The 20,671-nt window shown below is 34.1% G+C and overlaps 1 long non-coding RNA gene across 2 annotated transcripts in view; it reads left to right on the forward strand.

Annotated features, from left to right (window-relative positions):
* LOC117179761 overlaps positions 1 to 20,671 on the forward strand; it is a 71,927-nt gene that overhangs the window by 718 nt on the left and 50,538 nt on the right. The window contains exon 1 of one of the 2 annotated variants that reach the window (XR_004467954.1): positions 17,113 to 17,227. The exons of the other annotated variant lie outside the window; for it this stretch is intronic. This is a non-coding gene — a long non-coding RNA (uncharacterized LOC117179761). Of the gene's footprint in view, positions 1 to 17,112; positions 17,228 to 20,671 lie in introns of those variants that run through there. 2 annotated transcript variants of the gene reach the window in all.

The following is a 20,671-nucleotide window of genomic DNA, read 5'->3' on the forward strand; positions in this document are numbered from 1 at the left end:
AGATAGATAGATAAATTTATGGCCCATTCAACGTCAACCGGGACACCCTGGCTGACCGTAGGAACCGAATGGAGCATCTACAAATTACCCGTAAAGACCCCATTTGGTTCCTTTTTAAAAAACTCAAAAAAACAGCAAGATCAACTTTTAAACTGTTGAAATTCGGATTCTACGTTAAACTTTCTATTAGAAACTCACGGAGTAATCGCAATACTTTTTTTTGCAGCGTTAAAAATGCAAAAAAATGTCATTAAATTCTGCTGAAGGCGACTTTAAGCACATCTATAATAGCTCAAGTAGTATTTTGCGCGCGAAATTTAAAAATAAACTTCTCTAACTTGCATCGCAGCGTTGTTGACTGAGGTTTCCACTACGTGGCGCTAGCATCCAGACAAAATTCTTAAATTTAACATGTAAATGACATGTATTAAAGTTTTTAACGCTGCAAGAAAAAGTATTGCGATTACTGCGTGAGTTTCTAATGCAAATTTTAACGTAGAATCTGAATTTGAAGAATTTAAAAGTTGATTTTCCTGTCTTTTTTTTTTTAGTTTTTTTAAAAGGAACCGAATGGGCACTTTTTAGAGGTTCCATTCGGTTCCTTCGATCCACCAGGGAACCCCTATGGCCAAAAACTGAAGAGTTCAAGAAAAACATGTGAGAGCTCAAATTGTTCGTATTCGTGTACTCTTTAAAATATAACGTGACGCATTAAAAAATTTCAAGAGGGCGACACCAATATGCTGGCCAGAAACCCCAAAAATATCAAGAGTACAGATTTAGATGCTTGTTAAAATTAAAAAAAGCAATGCGGTTGGATTGTTTTTTACCCAAATTGTAGCTACTACACACCCTTCAAAAGATCACATGGTAGGTTACTGAAACCATACATGGCGGATCCAATACCATCCAATACAGTGTGATTTAAGGTTTAATGTCTTTATTGAGTTAATCACTTTACTGATCCGAAAAGATCGGACAACGATCTGTCGCGATTAACTACTGCTCACACACTGGTTTTCTCAAGCGACGAGGCTATCATACACACTCAAACTGAGAAATCACGTGCCTTCAAACATTCATTTAAATAATAAGGAAACCGAAAATAGCTTTGAAATAGGCGATGTCGATAAAGTGAATAATTTTCAATTGCAGAAAATCTCATAAAGACGAAATATTAGAACTTTAAACGGTATTTAATATAGACTTCTAGCTATGAATGCTCGGTACTGATCGAATAGAAAATTTTAGCGTCCATTTTGAGGATTTTCTCAATCCCTAAGTCTCATAAAATTTTCTTGCTGGTCACAATTTTAATTAATCCATGATAGATGATTGATTAATTTTTCATGGATTTGCGATCTGGTGGTATTCACGTTCATCACGAAATAACTGAATAAACCCACGTGTGATAACGGGTTAAAAATTCAATGAGATCGCTGGACAAACCAACAACGCATCAAAAACCCACGTACCGAAATACCGCACAACCACGTTAATGTCAACCGTGTGAGTTCTTTCTGAGCCAACTGTGCCAGCCTTTCTAAACCCCCAAGAAAATGGGTTAAAAAGGAAGGAAAAGCTTGATGTTTCCGGTCCACTGCTCGAAAGTATGCACCCCGACATATCATGTGAAAACGCACGAGCACCAAAAGAACGATTCCCAACACTCTTTACTCCCTTTAGTGATCCAACTCGTTTTATTTTTTTCAATTAAATTTCTGGATCCATTAAAAATATCTCGTAATCCTTCCTACTGCCATGCGTGTGGCTACCTGAAAAGCTGTCTTTGATCGCTTTTATTTACCTGTTTTTGATGTTGCAATTCCATTTCCTTTTTCTAAGCTTCCTTGAATTTTTTTAGAATTTAACACTGATATACTTCTAGCTTTCAATTTCACTAACGCGGTCCTGCTGGATCGAAAGCCAGACTGATACTGAAACTTCACGCATTTATTTCGAATCATCGTTATGCTTTCTTTTTTTCCCATTTGTATATCTTATATTTGGTGACATTGTTTTCGGTCTCTTTTATCTTATTTTCGCTTTCTTAGTACATTTGTTTTCCATATGACTTCTAATTACTCTTCTTATATCTAATTTTTTTTTATCTTGTAGAGTTTTTCTTTTCTCTAATTGTTCTATTTCTTTTTCTTTCTTATAGTTTCTAATTCTTTTCTATTCCTTTACTGTCTAAGGATATGTTTTTTTATTCTTTTCGAATTTGTTTTTTGTTTTACTTTTTTTCTTTTGTTCTGACTATAATGTTTTTTTTCATTCATTCATTTTATTTTATTTTAATTTTATTTTTTTATTTGTCATTTCTTTTTTTGTTGCAAAATTAATGAATATTTTTGTGTGCATTTATGATAGGTACCGTTATTCTTATTTTTCTAAGCCCTAATTTTACAGTTTTTACAATCTCATTTACTATTCCTAGCTACGTGCTTATACTTATTTTCTATGCTCTTTCTGTTTTTGAATATGATATTCGCTTATATCTACTTATCTTTCGCTAATTCCATGGCGTAGACGTATTCTTAATTTTTAATCTAGGTTACTTCACTAAATTTCTTAGGGTTATTGAGGGTTCACAGTTTTCATCTTGTTATCTTTGGATGTATCTTCTTAGATCCTGAGAGTGATACATTCCTTTCTCTTAATCTTTTTCAGGATCCCACAGGGTAAATGTGCCTGGTCTTATTTCTTTTCTTATTTCATAAGGTCTGTCATAGATTTGCAGAAATTTTGCCAATATTTTATTGCTTTTGTCTGATTCATTTAAAAGTTTCAACAGCACTTTGTCTCCAACATTCAATTTCGTGATTTTGTGTTTTCGATTGAATATCTCAGTTATTCTTTTACCCTTTCAGATAATGTTTTCCTCTGTCATTTTTCTTTTTCTTTCATAACCCATTTTATTTATGGATGGGAGTAGATTTAGCCAGTTTCCCCAGACTCTTATAGGCTTGATGTTTAACTGATTTTTAATCGGTGTAAATTCGGTTGTCTCATGATGTGTCTCGTTCATGCAATTTTCTATTATGCGTATCCAGCTCCACCAAGTGTTATGTCGTTCTTTTATGAGTGTTCTAAAAAATCTTGACAAATCACGATGTATTCTTTCGACTATGTTACTTGGTAGGTGTCTTATCGATGAGAATACTGCGGTGATTCCCTCTTTCTTTAATTTATCAAGTTATTTGCCACATATGAATTGCGTCCCGTGATCTGTAACTATTTTTTCAGTTTTTCCATATTTTGGATTTCTTGAAATCTCTTTTGTAGAATAGGGTCTTGTTTTTTCGTTCAAGAAGTTTTTCGATTGCTCTCGCAGCTCTGATGAGGGCCCCTTTGCTAGTGAATACAAGAAAATTTTTCCTTCATTCAAATAAAATGACCACCTAAGACATAGGATCTGAACTACACAAGTGCCCATACAATTGCGGGCAATTCCTTTTCTGTGGTATAATATGATAATTCAGACATCTTTAATGTTCGACTTGCAAATGATATGGTCAGATGTTCTTTCATTTCATTGGTTTGATAGAGAACTGCACCTAACGCTACGTCACTGGCGTCCGTTTGTAGGTAGAAAGGCTTGCTGAGGTCCGGATACGTGAGAATCACGAATTCACAGAACAATACTTTTAGTCTTTTAAACGCATCATATTGTTCTAAGATCCAAATCCATTTTTTTCGACCTCTTAATAGTTGCAGTAGTGGAACTATTTCTTTCGCATGTTCATTTGTAAACTTAGTGTAGTAATTTATCAGCCCTAGAAATCCTCTCAGTTCTTTAAATTCCTAGGTGTTAGGAATTCATGGATGACTTGGATTTTACCTGGGTCGGGTTTGATTCCCAAAGGCGTTAGAATATGCCCTAGAAATTTTAATTCTGGGCGGAAAAAGTGAGGCTTTTCAAAACTGACCGTTACATTGTGGTCCTATAGGCGTCTGAATAGTAGTTCTAGATGACTTAGGTGTTAAGTGATTTTTTGCGAAGTACATAGCATGTCGTCGATTACGAAATCTCCTATTCTCTTCAAAACTATATCTAGAGCCCTTAATAGAGTCGCTGTGCTCGTTTTTAATCCGAATGCTGTGACTCTGAATACGTAGCATTTTCCCTCGTGTAAGAACCCCGTATACTTTATTGAGTTCGGGTGCAATGGTACCTGCCAAAAACTACTAACAAGATCTAAGGTTGACCATACTTTTGTTCCAGCATATCTCAGAAACAGAACCTTGGTTGTTTCAGCGCATTCGTAATCGTTGGTCATTAATTCATTTAATTTACGTGCATCTAGGCATATTCGAATTCATCCATCTTTTTCGTGATTATTACCTACGGATTTACATATGGACTATTTGATCGTTGGATGATTCCTAATTCTAGTAATTTTTCAATTTCATCTTTCATTTTGTTTATAACAAACATTGGTACTAGACACTTATCAAGATTTCTAGTTATTTCATTATTTTAATATTCTAAATGGTCTCCGCGCATATCTACTGGAAGAGGTTTTTTTTTAATTATTAGGCCCCGGATTTGCCTCTATCATACCACATTTACCAAATCGAGGCTCGGGCATTTCCCGAGTCATCGTGACCATTTGAAAAATCTTAATTTTCGACATAATTTTCTAAGCCACGTACACGCTTATTTCCATAATTATTGTGGGGTATTTTATTCGTCACGTCTATTCTACTTATACTCTTATTGTCATCACTCGATTTTCAAACCCTCGGTTTTTGGCGTCATAACGTTCGCGGTTATAACGATTTTGATTGTCATTGTCGTATCGATTTTATCGATCATAATCGCAATTCCTTTCTGAATAATTATTTTGGTATTTAGACTGATAATTATCGAAATTTGATCTTCGTTGATCCTGCTCAAAATTATTTTTAGATTGATGTTCTTGTGAATGACTGATATTTTTCTCTATTGTTTTCTCGAAAGTTATATCTACTATCACGATGGAAATTTGGTTGTCGGTTATATTGATTTTGATTACATGCTCAATTTGGGCGTGGTGAATAATGTTCGGAATAATTTACTGTGCCAGCTTGGTCCAATGCTTCCAAAAACTCAGTTAGTTCCTCTTTTGTATTTGTGCTTCTTATGATTCATGCCTTTTCGCTTTCCGAGGGTGGTGGAATAAGATCTTTTGCGTTATTGATCATTCGGGTCGCATATTCCGACCTTGATAATTTTCCCGGTAAGTAATGCCCACATTGCAAAGCTTTCCCTATTTGAAATCTTATGTCATCATTCCAAAATTTCTCAATAATTTCTCTCTGAAATTTTGTGGATCATAAATAGTGTCTTCTCGGATCATATTCCACCACTCTCCAGCCCTACCTTCCCTACCAGAAAATTTTGGAACCGTATAGTTTTTCAACCAGAGTATTTTAGCAATGCCCGGCCCTATATTCCTATCTACACGCGTTTCTAGAGTGAATTGTTGTTCCTCTATATCCTGTAATCGCTTTCTATTTTGCATATTTGCAATGAGTAGCTCGGCATGATTTTCATGCATTTCTTCGCTCGCTTTCGTTAATGAGTTTACTTTCTGTTCAACATCAGTTATATTTTCTTTCAAATACTTGCATTGAGCGTCGCACTTTTCATTTAAACTGCTTACTTTTTTATCTATTTTTGCAGTTAAATTTGTAGCAAAAAAGTCGATTGGTTATTAACGATTAAAAGGAAAGAAAATGTGTTCACAAATACTGGTTCCCAATCTACGTTAAAATTAGCTTCCCTTTTTTCTACTTTAAGTCCTGTTATTTTAAAGTCATTATTTAACAGAAATTCTTCAAATAAGTAATTGTCCCTAAATCCAGTGTCTATTCTTACGTCGATTTTAAGAGTTTTCATCTTAGCATTTATGAAGGAATGAGTCTCGCAGAAGCGAGAATCAAATTGCGGTTAACGTTCATTACTTAACGATTATGATCCACGGACTCAATATCGTGCAAATTAAAGTGCTATATTTGACGACGGGACTTCGTTCTTCTTTCATATCATTTATAATTTTAGTTACCTGAAAAGATGTCTTTGATCGCTGGAGAACAGAATTCCTAGTAGATCTACAATCTACCGGAATTAAAGATGGGGCCGCACGCTAAACATGTCCTAATGTAATTCGGTGATGATTTTGGTCTCGTACTCGCGGACTGCTACGTCCCCACTTCTCAAGTGGTTGCGCACGCAACGGCACCTGTTTCGCACAGCTATCTGTGTGACCTATATAATTCTTTCACATGGGAATTTACACAGGCCCCTCAGTGGCGTACATATTTTATTTCTCGTCCACTCTTTATCAGATTGAATAATTTTTAAATTATTTTAATGCTGAACCGTTTCAATACACAAACACTATGTGTTTCTTTACCACCAGTCAGTATGCACCATTTTGGTCTGAGCTCAGCAAACTTACTCAAACCTATTGGGTTTTCTGGATATAGTCCTGTAAATTTTTTATGTAATTTGCATAAATCATACACGAGAAAATGTTTTGGGTTTCTTTTTTTTATGCCATTTTCTTTTATAGCTACACATTCTTTTTTATTTGACATTATTCGACTGTTTTTTTCTGACACATAAAATCGTATGACCTTATCTACAGTATCTGATGGTAAGATTTTACCAGCTTTTGAAATTGGCATAGATAAAATACCTTGTTCTTTTTTCATTATTTTGCCTTCATCGTCATTCGCGTAGAACTTTCAAACTCTTTAGCAATTTTACGAGCAGTCCAACAATCAGGGGCTATTGTAAGAATTGATACTCGCTATGGATCATTTCCAGGTAAACTGCTTGGGCCAATATAGATTGTTTAAACAAATAGAAATTTATTAAACCTTAAAATGAATCTATCAAAATTATGCAATTACTAAAAAAATGTAGCATATGATAGCATATGACAACGATCAAAATCTTCAAAAAGACGTAATCTTATTGGAAAAGATACATATAGATGTAGGTGAAAAGTCTGTCGAAAGTCATAAGACTCTAAATTTGTACAGATTATTATTACACCATTAATCCATTTCCCTTTGGGGGTAGGCGTGACTCACTCGGCAGGGGAAAGGAGTAGTGTGTGGAAAGGATAGAGATTTTTCAGATTGATCCATAATTCTCGTGTTATTTAAGTAAATAACACGTTCGTTCCGCAACTCTGCTCCGACCCAGGTTGATGATCAATCTCTCTAGCAATCACCCCAAGCGAAGAACCTCACGAAGTCGTTATGTAAGGTTCCCCACTTGGGTCCATTAATAGCCAAGGTCTTTGTTTCAGGCGTCATTCACTCTACTGACCCTCTTTTTATTAACTATTTGCCGCCATACTTTCCTGTCCTGGCATACTTCTCTAGCTTCTTTTATGTCCATGAATTTTTTCATGCAGGCTCTCGCGTTTCTGTGACTTCTTAACATTCTAACCATTCTTTCCGCGGTCTACCTCTGGGCACGTTGCCATTTACTTTACCTTGATACACTTGTTTCGTTAGCCGTTCATTTGGCATTCTCTCAACATGTCCGAATCATCTTAATCGATTTCTTTCCCATGTCTCTACTAGCGTCTCTTCTGCACCACATTCTTTTAGAATTATCTCGTTACTTACTTTGTCCATTAGGGATTTCCCGCTTATTATGCGCAATTATGCGCTTATTATGTCAATTGCGTTAATTTTACTCTTATCTTTTTCTTGATAAGTCCATGTCTCGCTAACGTATAGTACAGTTGGTACAAATATAGAATTATGTATTGCCATTTTAGCTTTATTTGATATATTTTTACTTCTGATAAGGGGAACTGCTCTACCAATAACCTTCTTACCTTCATTTATTCGTCTATCTAATTCCTCATCTATCTTCCCGTCCCTAGTAAATAAGCTACCTAGGTATACGAACTTATCAAATTGTTCAATTCTGTCATCATTTAATAAAATATTGCATAGTGTTTTCTCACTCTTTCTTTCGAACACCATAGTTTTCGTTTTATTTGCGTTAATTTTGAGGTCCATGCTTTTCATGCTTGCATCTAGTTTATTCAACATTCTTTGTAGATTTTCGATAGACTCTGCCATAACAACCTTATCATCTACAAACGCTAGCCCACGTACCCTTACTGTTTCGAGATCCACACCCTCTTCGTCGAAGAGAGCCATTCTTAAACACTTGTCCATAAATAATATAAATAACCATGAAGACATAAAGCATCCTTGTCTAACTCCTCGAGTAATATCGAAACAGTCACTCAGTTTCCCATTCACTCTTACACTCGCTTTGCTACCTGTATATATTGTTTTTATAGCTTGTAGGATCCATCCATTGACTCCATACTCTTTCAGAACTTCCCAAAGTTTACATCTATCCACCTCGTCAAAAGCTTTTTCTACGTCAACAAATGCACAGAAAACTTTTTTTCCTACTCTCAAACTTTTTTCTGTTATCAGACACAGACTTTTTCAATTGAGTTTTCCAACGCATCGTGTTCAACATCGCAGTTGTGGTGTCCTATAGCTTCATCTCTGAATTGTCTCCTAAAATAGTCTCTGAAAGCCTCTAGTATTCCATCTGCATCATATACCATTTCCCCCCTACTATTTCTCATGTTGACAATTTCTGTACTTTTGTTTCCTTTCATTTTTTTGTAAAGTAGTTTCCTGCTTCCTTCAAAGTTGTTTTGTATTTTTATCTCTTCTTCTGCTCTAATTGTATCTTTACTTTCTTTAACTAATCGTTTAAGTAACCTGTTTTCGCGTCTATAATCATTTCTACGTCTACTTATTACCTCATTGCTAAGACCTGCGATGTTCAACGTCCTCTTGTACGCTTCTCTTTTTGCTTTTTGGGCAACCTGAATTTCATCATTCCACCAAACATCACCAGACATTCTTCCTACAACTGCGGTACCACACACTTCGATCGTGCATCTAACAAGGATACCCCGTAACATTGTCCAGGCGCCCTCTAAATCTTTGTTTTTTATACGGTCCTCCCATGTTGCCCTGTCTATGCTTTCCATTATCTTATTTTGGAAATCTATTCGCACATCCGGTTTCTGTAGGTTCTCAATTTTGATTCGCGTTTCTTTTGCTTTCTTGGATCTCTTTTTTCTCCAACCCCGACCTAAGTTAATTTTTGAGATCAGAAGGTAATGATCAGTATTGCATTCAGGACCCCTCATGACCCTTGTATCTTTGACTAACTCTCTAAGTCTTTCATCCGCAACAACAAAGTCAATTATACAGCGGCTATTTCCTTTAGACCAGGTGTACATGTGGATCATTTTATGCCTAAATCAAGTATTTGTAATAAACAGATCCCTTTCTAAGCATAGACCAACTAATTTATCTCCTTTATAGTTTGTTCTTGGATCCCCAAATATACCTAATACTCTTTCTGTATCCTGATTTTGGATGCCCACCCAACCGTTCATGTCTCCTAGTAGAATTATTCTTTCCCCATGTTCGCAGATGTTTATTGTGTCATTTAAAGTGTCCCAGAAGGCGTCTTTTACTTCTCTAAGATCACTATCAACCGGCGTGAAATTATAATGAATTGCTATGAATTACCTATCTTTAAGTACGTTTCCGGATTTCCCAGTAACTGCATATCAAAGCACAATTTTAAGAAAGTGCATTTATACCAAATTGAAAATTTTCTATTTTGCTTTTTCTCCAACCGAGTATATAAGAGACCGCTCTCTTTCAAGTTTTCCACGGAACTGTTAAGGAAAATACAAGATAATGTAGGGATCGACTTACGACTGCATCATATCCGAGAGTCGTTAAAAATCGTCCTGTTTAAGATTCTCCGAAACCCCATAAATACACACATATATATATTGAAAGTCAAGAAAATTTCAATTCCAAATGTGCAGAATTGGAGAAATATAAAATGTAGACCCAGAAAAAGAATTTAAAAAAACACCAAAAAGACTAATTTTCAAGAAATATTCAAATCCGAATCACAGCCAAAAACAGGTATTTTCGATAAAACAGTTGGACTTTCAACAATATAGATAGATTTTCACTTGAAAAGAAAATGTCAAGCAACTAAAACAGATCAGTTTTCAATCAGACACTTGTACCCCCAATTAAAAAAAAATTGAATTTTCCACCGAATAAAAAGAATTTTTAAACGAAAAGGATGAATGTTGACAGAATTGTCGAATTTTGAAGAAAATGATTCAATTTTGAGCCAGGCAGTATAATTTTTGACAAAAAAAGAACTATTAACAACAAATTTCATTATAGGCGTCGAGACTAGAAAGAATAAATATGCACACATATTCACACACACACACACACACACACGCACAAACATGTGCATATACATATACACACACATATATATATATATATATATACACACATATATCTTTTCTTGTGTGTTTATTTTAGGCCTATATCTTTGAATTTACAATGACAAGAGAGCCCCCCCCCCCCACCCACGGTTCAAAATCTCGGCGTTATTTTTAGGTTGTAGGTTTAAATTTCCTTTGTTTTCTTTCTTTTATCGTGAAATTATAATGAATTGCTATGAAATACTTATCTTTAAGTACGTTTCCGGGTTTCCCAGTAACTGCATATCAAAACACAATTTTAAGAGTGCATTTATACCAAATTGAAAATTTTCTATTTTGCTTTTTCTCCAACCGAGGATATAAGAGACCGCTCTCTTTCAAATTTTCCACGGAACTGTTAAGGAAAATACAAGATAATGTAGAGGTCGACTTACGACTGCGTCATATCCGAGAGTCGTTAAAAATCGTCCTGTTTAAGATTCTCTGAAAACCCATAAATACACACATATATATATTGAAAGTCAAGAAAATTTAAATTCCAAATGTGCAGAATTGGAGAAATATAAAATGTAGATCCAGAAAAAGAATAAAAAAAAAGACCAAAAAGACTAATTTTCAAGAAATATTCAAATCCGAATCACAGCCAAAAACAGGTATTTTCGATAAAACAGTTGGACTTTCAACAATATAGATAGATTTTCACTTGAGAAGGAAATGTCAAGCAACTAAAACAGATCAGTTTTCAATCAGACACTTGTACCCCCAATTTAAAAAAAATTGAATTTTCCACCGAATGAAAAGAATTTTTAAACGAAAAGAATGAATGTTGACAGAATTGTCGAATTTTGAAGAAAATGATTCAATTTTGAGCCAGGCAGTATAATTTTTGACAAAAAAAAGAACCAGCGACAACAAATTTCATTATAGGCGTCGCGAATAGAAAGAATAAGTATGCACACATATTGATATACACACACAAAAATACACATATGCATATACACATGTATATATGTATATATATACACATATATATCTTTTCTTGTGTATTTATTTTAGGCCTATATCTTTGAATTTACAATGAAAAGAGAGCCCCTCCCCCCCCGCCCTGTTCAAAATCTCGGCGTTATTTTTAGTTTGTAGGTTTAAATTTCCTTTGTTTTCTTTCTTTTATCGTGAAATTGTAATGAATGGCTATGAATTACTTATCTTTAAGTAAGTTTCCGGGTTTCCCAGTAACTGCATATCAAAGCACAATTTTAAGAGTGCATTTATACCAAATTGAAAATTTTCTATTTTGCTTTTTCTCCAACCGAGGATATAAGAGACCGCTCTCTTTCAAATTTGCCGCGGAACTGTTAAGGAAAATACAAGATAATGTAGGAGTCGACATACGACTGCGCCATATCCGAGAGTCGTTAAAAATCGTCCTGTTTAAGATTCTACGAAAACCCATAAATACACACATATATATATTGAAAGTCAAGAAAATTTCAATTCCAAATGTGTAGAATTGGAGAAATATAAAATGTAGATCCAGAAAAAGAATAAAAAAAAAGAGCAAAAAGACTAATTTTCAAAAAATATTCAAATCCGACTCACAGCCAAAAACAGGTATTTTCGATAAAACAGTGGGACTTTCAACAATATAGATAGATTTTCACTTGAAAAGAAAATGTCAAGCAACTAAAACAGATCAGTTTTCAATCAGACACTTGTACCCCCAATTTAGAAAAATTGAATTCTCCACCGAATAAAAAGAAGTTTTAAACGAAAGGGATGAATGTTGACAGAATTGTCGAATTTTGAAGAAAATGATTCAATTTTGTGCCGGGTTGTATAATTTTTGACAAAAAAAAAAACGAACCATTAACAACAAATTTCATTGTAGGCGTCGCGACTAGAAAGAATAAGTTGCACACATATTCATATATATACACACACACACACACACACATATACATATATTAACACATATATATATATTTTCTTGTGTGTTTATTTGAGGCCTATATCTTTGAATTCACAATGACAAGCGAGCCCCCCCCCCCCCCCCCCCCCCCCCCCCCCCCCCCCGCCGGCGGTTCAAAATCTTTCCGTTATTTTTAGTTTGTAGGTTTAAATTTCCTTTATTTTCTTTCTTTTATCGTGAAATTATAATGAATTGCTATGAATTACTTATCTTTAAGTACGTTTCCGGATTTCCCAGTAACTGCATATCAAAGCACAATTCTAAGAAAGTGCATTTATACCAAATTGAAAATTTTCTATTTAGCTTTTTCTCCAACCGAGTATATAAGAGACCGCTCTCTTTCAAGTTTTCCACGGAACTGTTAAGGAAAATACAAGATAATGTAGGGGTCGACTTACGACTGCGTCATATCCGAGAGTCGTTAAAAATCGTCCTGTTTAAGGTTCTCCGAAACCCCATAAATACACACATATATATATTGAAAGTCAAGAAAATTTCAATTCCAAATATGCAGAATTGGAGAAATATAAAATGTAGACCCAGAAAAAGAATTGATTTCGATAAAACAGTTGGACTTTCAACAATATAGATAGATTTTCACTTGAAAAGAAAATGTCAAGCAACTAAAACAGATCAGTTTTCAATCAGACACTTGTACCCCCAAGTAAAAAAAAGTTGAATTCTCCACCGAATAAAAAGAATTTTTAAACGAAGAGGATGAATGTTGACAGAATTGTCGAATTTTGAAGAAAATGATTCAATTTTGAACCGGGTAGTATAATTTTTGACAAAAAAAAAAGAACCATTAACAACAAATTTCATTGTAGGCGTCGCGACTAGAGAGAATAAGTATGCACAAATATTCATATACACACACAAAAATACACATGTGCATATACATATACACAAACCTGCAGATCGAAAGTACAAGGTCACTCATGTATTTTACATGGACGATCTTAAGATCGATGCTAAAAACAGAGAGCAACTGCATCTAGCTCTGGGGCTTTGTCGAACGATATATTAAGGAAATTGGAATGGAATTTGGGTTAGACAAATGCGCCAAGGTTTATTTGAAGCGAGGAAAACTTAATACATCCCGTAAGATTCTGAGCTCGTTGATAGAAGGGCCATACGACACCTTTGCGCTGGAGAGACTTATACATACCTGAGCGTGCTACAGAGCCGCATTCAGGATGTGACATCTATAAATGATACTCTCCGAAGTAGATACAAACGTCTCATCCGACAGATTTGGTCTTCCGATCTGTCGGCGAGGAACAAATTATCTGCAACGAACATGCTTGCTGTTCCGGTACTACTCTATTCATTTGGAGTAGTTCCATGGCCGAAGAACGAGCTCAAATCTCTTGATATCGGGACAAGAAAGGTTATACACATGAACAAAAGCATGCATCTTAAGTCTTCCGTTCCGCGACTGTACATCTCACGCCGTCAAGAGGGTTGCGGAACATTAAGTCTTGAATGTCTTCACAACAGGATTATTCTGGGTACAGCACATAGAGTTGCAAATGTAAGAGACCTTCTTCTTAAAATGGTTAGGAATCACGAAAAAGTGGGCAAAGGAGCATTTCTGTACAAAGCAGCGGAGGAGGCTGCTGAAACACTCGGACTTGACTTCAGTATTAGGAGTGAGCAAAATTCATCAAATCTAATCTATCTCGAGTACTCACTCCTGAAAGCCCGGATTAAGAAAGCACAAGAGAAAAACTTTCGTGAACAGCTCCTCGATAAGAGGATGCACGGTATCTTCCACAGAGATGTGAAGGATCAGTCAATGTCTTGTGAGCTAACGTTTGCTTTCCTTAAATCGCTTGTAGGGGATGTTCCACAAATTTTGGGGAGTTTGGTTAATATTTCACGTGGATGCATTATCATATGAACCCTACTAGTACCCGATCAGGCCCCGTCTAGGATAGGCGAGTCACCTGACTAGCTCCCGACTAGAAACTAGAAACTCCTTAGAATCTCTACTCATGTTCTCTTAAATGGATATTTTAATCTTTGAATTTAGTAAAGTCCTCCCAGTAAAGAGCTAAGAAAGACTCTTTCTTAAAACTGTCAAAAAGAGAAAACACACTAGAAATTTCCCGATCACTCGAAATTCGATGCAAAATCCAAATATTTCTGGTTATACTAAAAATTGTAGGAAAGGTAAAAGGAAAGGAAAGGAAATTGTCGTTCTTGAATACCTCTATTGAGTCAAAATTATAAAATTGAAAACTTAAGACAGCGGTCTCCTTATTTTCTTTAAGATTGATTTGTGTGTGTATTTTTATATTATTTAATGAATGTATCTCCTCGTGTAATATTCGCGTATTATTAAAATACCCATAAAGTATATTGAATCCTTTGAGTTTATTTCATAGTTAAAAGTAAAAATGATTCATTTTGTCGTGTGACACTTAGTTTTTATCAGAAGATTAATTCTATATAAAACAATTTAGTAGTCGAATTTTTACCGCATTTTGCACAGTTTGGCCGAAAAATGTAATTTTTGGATTTTTCATTATTTTGTAGGCTGTTAAAATTTAAATTTTTGTGTTTCCAAGAAAATTCAAAAAGTTGTTGTGATAATCTTGTAGGGCATTCAAAAACCAACATTTTTCTTCTCTCGAGTTTTTTTCATATTGTGCGTTATTTGGCTTAAAATATTTATTTTCGTGTGTTTTTTGGAATATTGGAAATGCTCTAACTCTGGAAATTTTTGATTCCATAAAAAAGGCATGAGGATAAATTCTCTTACTTTTTGAATAGTATGAATGACCGTACAGAGAATTTCTGAATTTCAAGAAAAGTAGCCTCAAAAATATTCAAAATGTGCCCACTTTTTGAATTTTTATACAAAATAGCTGGCTAATGAACTTGAACTTTAGTTTAGGACACTAAACGAGCCAATCTGACAGATTGAATTTTTTTCAAAAGTTAATGGGCATACTGACAGACATACAAACAGGCATACATACATACAGACAAACACATTCGTAAAAAGCTGTTTTTCGGATTCAGGGGGTCTCAAAACGTGGAAATTTGACAAAAACTGGGGGGGGGGGGTCAAATTTTACACAAATCAGTTCCCTTACTATTCACACATGAGAATTGAGGAATCCCTGTTTCGCAAACAAAAGTGTGAAAATGCTTCGTTTATCGACTTTTATTATAATTTATTTATTTTACACACACACATATATATATATATATATATATCTTATCAAAATTTAATACAAAAATCTTAAATTTTAAGTGCATTTTAATACTACAATTCTTGAATGTTTCCAATTTTTAGAAATAATTTAACTAATTTTATATATACTTAAAATAAACTTTTTTTTAATTTCATAGAACTTATCCTAAGTAAACAAATTATATCTTTAAACATACAGGAATGTATTTTCTTTTTGAATTCTTCAGAATTTATTTCATTACCTATTTTTATTGAAAATAATTGGACCTCTTGCGATTAAAGCGGAGATTCAGCTTGAGAAGAAACTGACAATTGTACACAATTTCCAGGCGCATTTTTTTTTCTCCTACAAGAATTTTTAGATTGTTCTGTTTTTTAAATAAGTTTATCCTACGTTCTGAAACTCTTCTAAAGTTTAAATTATTTTTGAATTTCATTAATTCTACTAAATATTTCTTGAATTTATTCGATTATTTACATTTTTTTAACTTTTTAATCAGAGGGAATTGAAACATTTTGCTTTTAAAACCTTCAACACTCTTTCTTGAAATTTTAGAAAATCGTTTAATGTGTTTAAAAGTCTTCTTTAATTTTCTTCTAAAGTTCATTTTTCAAAATAAAAAATCATTAAAAATTTTCACACAAATATTAGGAAAATTATTCTTTTTTTTTAATCTTGTCAGATCTTTTAATCTTCTTATATTTAAAAATTATTGAGATTTTTACTTATTTCTTTAAATCCTGTAAAATAAAAAAATTGCCTTATAACTTTTTTGGATACTTTGATAATTTTTCAAATCTCTTTTAATGTTTTGAAATGTTTAAAAATAATCTCCTGAAATTAATTTCTGGCAATAAAAAATGTACTTTAATTATTGCTAGGAACCTAAAAGAATTTTTTCATTTCCGTGAAACCTTACAAAATTAAACAAAAAAAATCTTCACAAGTTTTATTTTTTTTCAAATTGTTTCAAAATTCCTTAATATCTGTTAAACTTACGCAAATTTGAAATCACATTTTGTAGACCAACATAAACTTTTAAAAAATTGTGCAACAAAATTGCGCAAGAAGGTTTAATAAGAATTAAGTTCTTTATATTTTTCTATAATGATATAACATAGCAAAATTGGATGAACTTTCATTCCCTTGACACCCTGCAAAATTCAGTTTACTTAAAAACTCCTCCTAATAGCCAGTTAGCCACCGAAAATGAATCGTGAATTCGGGGGGCTCAGGTTCTTGCTCGTGCATTTCCGGCTCTACACGAGGCTGGCCTACGTAACATGTAACACCAGAATGATGCAAGAACTGTCAATAATCGCAGTGGCTGAGATGAAAATGGCACGCTCTTACGTTCGACACCGAACTTTGCACCTATGCAGATGTGGGATAACACGCTTCGGTTGCAGAGCGAAAAACATTCACTTATCGGTGTGATTCAGCGACTTTTTTCTAACAGTATATGTACAACAAGTGTAAAATGTCACTTGATATTAAGTAAATGAAATTATGATTTTTAAGACTATTATTACTACGATTGCACATTCAAAATTGTTCACATTAAATAACGAAATTTTAAAACGGTTTAATTTGCGAACGTTGTTCCTTCATAAATAATATTTATAACAAATATTGTGAGGTGTATCTAAAATAATTGTCACTCTTTTACCAGGCATCAATTCAACGTCAACTAACCTCTTGACGTAAGATCGAGTTCTGAAAATGAGGTAAGAGTGTGTATTTGTTAATAAGAATTAACGTAAGAGAATCCCAATTTGAAGTATCTAACCAAATTTAGAGGAAAGGGCTGAAGTATAGAGTACCAACTTCTTTTCATGGATTGCCGGCACTATATCATCTGAAATATAATGAACAATATGTAGCTTATCTGAAAATTAATTGAACAACCTTCCGAAAATCCATGAAAGTGTAGCTCGAATATAGAATTCCTATAGAAATCATTAAAAAAAAGAAAATAAGCAAGTAAGCTTTATGAAAAGCTTTATTGACGGAGTTTGAAAAATAAGAGTTAATATAAAAGGTATTTGCAATATGGTTAAACCCACAGATACGAATAGTACTGGCGTGGCCAATGTGGGCTAAGTTACTTCAGATAATAAAATGAATCCAGCCTTCTGACAATATATAGAGGTTGTTGCAAAAAGAACACAGAAACTCGAACAATATGTACCTAATAGACTGAATTTTTTGGTTTGTCTAAAACTCACCTAACCCATATACTCGAATTTGTTTCCGCTGAACAGTAAGCACATTAGCTGATAAATTCAAAAGAAAATGCAAGATATAACTTATAACATTTGAAACAAATTTGATAGTATGTTGTATCATAAATGATGTGAATGTAAAAATTTTATGTTCTACTGTGGCCTTGCGTCATTCGCCCGCACGGTGATCAAAATTCGATTTAAATGAAAAATTCGAACACTCCACATTTTTCTGCAATTTGTGTTGATCTGGTACCTATAGAGTGCAAAAATATGAAATTAAAAAAAATTTGCTGGCCACCTTTGGAATAATTGGGGCCAGACCAGTCCAGGTCGGGTCCCGATCGGGAATCCTGGTCGGGGCCAGGCCGCGCATGAAACACGTCCAGATTGGGGCCAGGTCGGGACACCCGATTGGGAAACCCGATCGGTGCCCGATCGGGGCCCGATCAATACACTATGAGTCTCATTATAATCCATTCATGAATTTCACAAATGGAGTTTTAATATTAGTAAACACAAAACTATCGAATAGTCCTCTCCTTTCGAAGGCCACCTTAATATTTTTAATTTCCAATTAAGTTATTTTAAGTTAAAATTAACGAACTACAGGCACGAAAAGAAAAGGTTTCAGAATACAAAATTGAATTATGCTTTTGAAAATCGTAAAATTATTGTGGATGGTATCAGTTTCAAGGAAAGGGTTTGTTTTGTATGAAAAAATGAATGATAACCAGAAATATTTTAAGCAACAATTTTAATTTCTTGAAAAAATGTTGCCTATGAAACTTTTTAACAAATTAGAAAGTTTTTTCGCAAAAAGATTCCCTACAACTTGACATTTTCGAATGCTTTCAAAGAAAATCATCGAGAAATAAGCTATGATTTACGATCTATTAACATTTTACTGCAAACAAAAATTCAGTTTTCTGTCATTTGCGTTACTTCTTGAAAAATTCAAGAAGGTGGTTGTAGATAATTTTTTTGCCAAAAAATTGCGCCATCATTTATTAGATCGTTTTATTCTTTTAAATCAGTTAAGAAGAAATATAGACCAAACAACTTTTAAACAAAAATGAAAATTTTTGAATTAAATATTTCTGGTGGTTTTAAATATTATTTACAGAATATGCGTTTAATTAATTTTTATTATTATTAATTCATTTCGACTTAATGGACATTTTTATAAGTTGAAATTGCATTGTTTATAATAAAAAAGAAAAAAACTTCGTTTATCATTTTAAACTTCGCGCGAAAGCAATTAGATGCCGAATGCGACGCATGCGCAGTTGAGTAACGAATTCTTGCTGGAATGTTATGAAAATTTGTCCTTAATGTATTTCTGTATTAAATTTATTATTGATACAGAATCAAAGTATCAATAACATAATCGATTGTATCACATATTTTACTCTTATAATTTAAAAACATTACAATTTTGTGCATACCGCAATTCATTTCTTGTCAATAGATTTGATGATTCTAATTAATTATTAATTTATTTGAGGTTAGGTTACAATGAGCCCGCAGAGTGTAATTACTTACTCTCATCTTCCTCGCACAGGTTTCGAGGTCTAGTGACTGGTGTTTGGTGCCTCTGAACTCGTGGCTTACTCGCCTTATGCATTTATAAACATTGCTAGAATATTTTAAACGAGTATTATGTATACAAATTTCACTGCACTACCAAAAAAAAAAACAAGCAGCACTAGTTCTTCGAGCGCATGGAGATGGCGTTTCAGTAAGAAATCGGTCTGGCCCGGTCGGGCCCAGGTATGGGCCATACAGTTCTACCGATTAGGGCCAGATCGGGAAATCCGATCGGGGCCAGATCGGTATTACGTTTGAAATCGGGCGATTTTTGCACGGGTAGGGGAACCCAATGTGGTACTACTATATACAAGCAGCTGAATCTTTTTACCATGAACGAATTTTTCGACGTGTGAGGGCTCATTATATAGCTGCGTATTTAGTTTATTCGTTATAAAATTATTATACTTGTATAATACATATTTTCTAATACGATAATGTCATTTTTCTACTACTACATTGTACTTGATAGTTAGCTATGGTCAAATTATTAAATACATATTAGAGACATATGTAAACGTGAAATAAAATGAATAATCGCCTCTGATTTAAAGCTTATTAATATCTTATTAGGCATAATGTCACATGCTAATACCTATTCTTGTGCTTGATGCTATGCTGAGAACAAAAACTTGAATGAATGTGGCCCTGAAAGAACAACAAAAAACATATGGAAAAATTATGAAGACTGGTACAATAGTGGAGCTGTTAAAAAAGATGCCAAAAAATATAAAAATTGTATCCACCTTCCTGTCTTTTACCAATCTGCAGAAATTCCAATTTTGGATCGTGTGCCTCCACCTGAACTGCACTTGATGCTCGGAGCTGTAATTACAATAGTTAACAAGATGCTCACAAAATTCGAGGAGGAAACTACTAATTGAATAACAAGATGCCATGTGCAGAAAGAAGTAACCCATGGTGGGACTGCATTTGTCGGTAACTCGTGCAAAATTTTGTTAGAGAAATTAGATGATTTGCGAGCAGTGTGTCCCCTGGGCTGTTTAAAGTACGTGCAAGCACTTTAAAGTTTCAAAGCTGTAGTCCATGATTGCTTTAGTAACGTTCTTAGATCGAGTTATAAAAAGAGCATTGAAGAATTTCGTAAAAATTACTTGGATTTGGACGTTTCTGTAACACCGAAAAATCATGCTTTATTTTTCCATGTGCCCAAATTTTGTGAGAAAATGGATAGAGGACTAGCATTTTATACTTAAAAAGCTGTTGAATCTGTCCATCATGACTTCAACGAAACTTGGAAAAAATGCAAAGTATCTCACACTTATCCTAACTATGCAGAAAAATTGTTTAAAGCTGCCTGTGATTATAATCCCGTGCAGAAATCGTCCGATTTCA

Source organism: Belonocnema kinseyi, chromosome 9 (genome assembly GCF_010883055.1).
Source record: "Belonocnema kinseyi isolate 2016_QV_RU_SX_M_011 chromosome 9, B_treatae_v1, whole genome shotgun sequence".
NCBI classification, from domain to species: Eukaryota; Metazoa; Arthropoda; class Insecta; order Hymenoptera; family Cynipidae; genus Belonocnema; species Belonocnema kinseyi.